Source organism: Odontomachus brunneus, unplaced genomic scaffold (genome assembly GCF_010583005.1).
Source record: "Odontomachus brunneus isolate Ranch 3 - 2012 unplaced genomic scaffold, Obru_v1 Obru_scaffold_153, whole genome shotgun sequence".
Lineage (NCBI taxonomy): Eukaryota > Metazoa > Arthropoda > Insecta > Hymenoptera > Formicidae > Odontomachus > Odontomachus brunneus.
Genome location: NW_022639603.1, coordinates 205,764 through 209,511, shown reverse-complemented (window position 1 = coordinate 209,511; position 3,748 = coordinate 205,764).

The following is a 3,748-nucleotide window of genomic DNA, read 5'->3' as shown; positions in this document are numbered from 1 at the left end:
AAAAAAAGAAGGAAGAGGGAAGGATGAAGGGTACGGAGGAGAAGGAGGACAAGACAGAGGAAAGAATAGGGGAACTGGAGTGGAAATGGGAAATGAAAGATAGAGAGGAAAGAAGGAATAACATAATAATAAAAGGGAAGAAGGGGAGAGAAGGAGAGATAGAAGAAAAAATGAAAGAGTTAGTAAAGAAGTTAGGAATGGAAGGTGAGGTGGAGAGTATGAAGGTATTGGGTGGAGGGAAGATGGGAAGAATAAGGATAAGGAGATTAGAGAAGAAAAGGGAGATTATGGAGAAAAGGAGGGGTGTGGCAGAGGAGGAGATAATGATAGAGGACGATTTGACATGGAAAGAAAGAAGAACAAAATGGAGACTGGGGTAGATAACGAGAGAGGAGAGAGGAAAGGGGAGGAGAGTAGTGGTAGGTTATGGGAAATTACATATAAATGGGAAATGGTGGAGATGGGATGAGAGGGAGGAAAGATTAATAAGTCGGGAAGGGAAAATATGGACGAGAGAGGGGGAAGGAGGGGTAGGGGTAGGGGGAAGGGTAGAGGAGGAGGGAGGGGGAGAGACGTGGGGAATAGCGTTCTGGAATGTGGCCGGAGTGAGAAACAAGGATAAAGATTTTTGGCAAAGAATAAAGGAATGGGAGATAATAGTAATGATGGAAACGTGGTTGGATAGAAAGGGATGGGAAAGAATTAAGGGGAAACTTCCAAAGGAATATACATGGAAAGTGCAAGAGGCAAAAAGAAGGAATAGGAAAGGGAGGGCATGCGGTGGTATGTTGATGGGAATTAGAAAAGGAATGGAGATAGAAGAGGAAGAAGGAGAGGAGGAAGAAGGAAGAATAAAGTGTGTGGTGAGAGTAGGAGGAAGGAAATGGAGGATAGTAGGAGTATACGTGAATGGAGATATGGACAGGAAAATGGAGGGAGTGAAGGGATGGATGGAGGAGAGAGAGGGAGACAGGAGAACAATAATAGGAGGAGATTTTAACGCAAGGACGGGGGAGGAGGGAGGAGGGGAGGAGGTGGAGGAAAACAAGGGGATAGAGAAGGGAAGAAAATCAAAGGATAAGGTGGTAAATAAGGAAGGAAGGAAATTGATACAGGTAATAGAGGAAAGAGGATGGCAGATATTGAACGGTAATATAAGGGGAGATGAGGTAGGAGACTGGACGTATACAGGAGGGAGAGGACAGACGGTGATTGATTATGTGTTAGGAGATAGAGAAGTGAGAAGCGACATTGAAAGGATGGAAATAGGGGATGAAATTGACTCAGATCATTTCCCGATAATAATATGGTTGAAGGGGGAAACGAAGAAGAGAGGAGAGAAAGTTAGAGGAAGTAGGGAAGTGAATAGGGGGAGGTGGGATGGGGAAGGAAGGGAGAAATTTAAGAGGGAAATAGAGGCGCGGTATGAGGAATTTGGGGAAATGGAGGAAGAAATGAAAGAAATGGGGGAAAGGATAAAAAGAGCGTTAAGAAAGAGCGAAGGAGATGGAAGAGAGGGAGGAGGAAGGAAAGGATGGTGGGATAGAGAATGTTGGGAAGAGAAGAGGAAGGTGAGAAAGAAGTTGAGGGAATGGAAGAAAAAAGGAGGGAAAAGAGAGGAATATAGAGAGAAGAAGAATGAATACAAAAGGCTATGTGATAGAAAAAAGAGAGAGGAAAGAGAAAGGATGGAAAGAGAAGTAGAGGAAGCAAGGACAGAGGGTAAAGTATGGGAATTAATAAATAAAGAGAGGAGGAAAAGAGGTAGAATAAATGAAGGAATAGAGATGGAAGAATGGAAGGAATATTTTATGGGGTTGTTAGGAGGGGTAGAGAGGAAAATAGGGAGAGGAAGAAGAGAAAGAGGAAAAGAAGAGGAGGATGAAGAAAGGGAACTAGAATGGGAGGAGGTAGAAAAGATAATAAGAAAATTGAAAGAAGGAAAAGCAATGGGGAAAGATGAAATACCGAATGAGGTATGGAAGTATAGAGGAGAGGAGATGGAGAAATGGGTGTGGGAAGTGTGTAGAAGAGTGTGGAGAGGGGAAGGCTGGCCAGAGGAGTGGAAAGAGGGGATTATAGTACCGATATTAAAGAAAGAGAAAGGAGAAACAGTGAAAGACTATAGAGGAGTAACGCTGATGCCGTCATTATATAAAATATATGCGATGGTGTTAGCGGAGAGACTAAAGGAAGAATTGGAAGAGAAAAGGATTTTGTCGGGGAGTCAGGCGGGTTTTAGAAAGGGAATGGGAGCGATGGATCAGGTATATGCGTTGAACTATTTGATTAACAGGCAGATAGGGAGGAAAGGAGGGAAGATGACAGCAGTGTTCATAGACCTGAAGGCGGCATTTGACTCAGTGGACAGGGGGGTATTGTTAGATACGATGAGGGATAGGGGAGTGAGGGAAGGATTGGTGAGAAGGGTGGAGGAGATGGTGAGTGAGACGAAGAGTAGGGTGAAAGTGGGAGGGAAAATAGGGGAGGAATTCTGGACGGGGAGGGGGGTAAGGCAGGGATGTCCATTGAGTCCAATTTTGTTTAATATCCTTATGGCGGACATGGAGAAGGAGATGGCAAGAGGAGGATGGGGGGGAGTGAGGTTAGGAGAGGGGAGGGTGTATACATTGGCGTATGCGGACGATGTGGTGCTGTTAGCGGAGGAGGAACAAGAGATGAAAAGTGTATTAGGAAGGTTAGAAAGGTATTTGGAGAATAAGAGACTGGAGCTGAACGCGGAGAAGACAAAAGTAATGAGATTTAGGAGGGGAGGGGGTAGGAGGAAGAAGATAGGATGGTATTGGAAAGGAAAGAAGCTAGAGGAGGTGAGGAAGTTTAAATATTTGGGATACATGGTGCAAGGGAATGGAGGACAGGAAGGACAGATAAGGGATAGAAGAAGGAAAGCAGCAGTAGCAATGAGGGAAATATGGGGAATAGGGAAAAGAATGTTTGGAAAAAAGTGGAAAAGAAGGATATGGCTGTATGATACATTGGTATGGACAGTGATGGGATATGGAGTGGAAGTATGGGGATGGAAAGAGAGAGAAGAGATAGAGAAAATGCATGAGAGATATCTAAGATGGACGATGGGATTGGATTGGAGAACGCCGGGGTACATGGTGAGGCAGGAATTGGGGAGGGAAAAAATGAGGACAAGAGCGGGAAAAAGGGCATGGAAATTTGAGAAGAAACTAGGGGAGGGGAAAGGAGGGGAAATATCGAGGAGATGCTGGGAAGAGATGAATGGAAGATGGGGGAAGGGAAGTATTAAGGAAGGTTGAAAAAGAGAGAGGGAGGAATTCCGAAGGGAGAATGGAATTGGAGTGGGTGGAGAGGAAGAGACGGAATTAGAGGAGATGGAGGAGAGAGAGAGGGAGAGACAGAAAGAGGAGAGAGGGGAAAGGATAAAGGAGTCGAGATACAATAAATGGTATGTTAGGCTAATGAAGGAAGGAATTCCAAAGTATTTGGAGAAGGGATGGGCAGAGGAAAGATGGAGAAGGATAATTAGATTTAGATTAGGAAACGAAATGAAAGAAGGACAGTACTGGGAAGAGGAGGAGAAAAGAATGTGTAGAATTTGTGAGGGAGAGGAAGAGACATGGGAACATATGTGGGAGAGATGCGGGAGGGAGGAAGGAATGGAAGAGATAAGTTGGGGGGAGGCAATAGAGTGGGTTTTGGGAGAGGAGGGAGAGGGAGAAGAATGGATGAAGAGAGTGGAGAAAATGAGGAGGGAAGG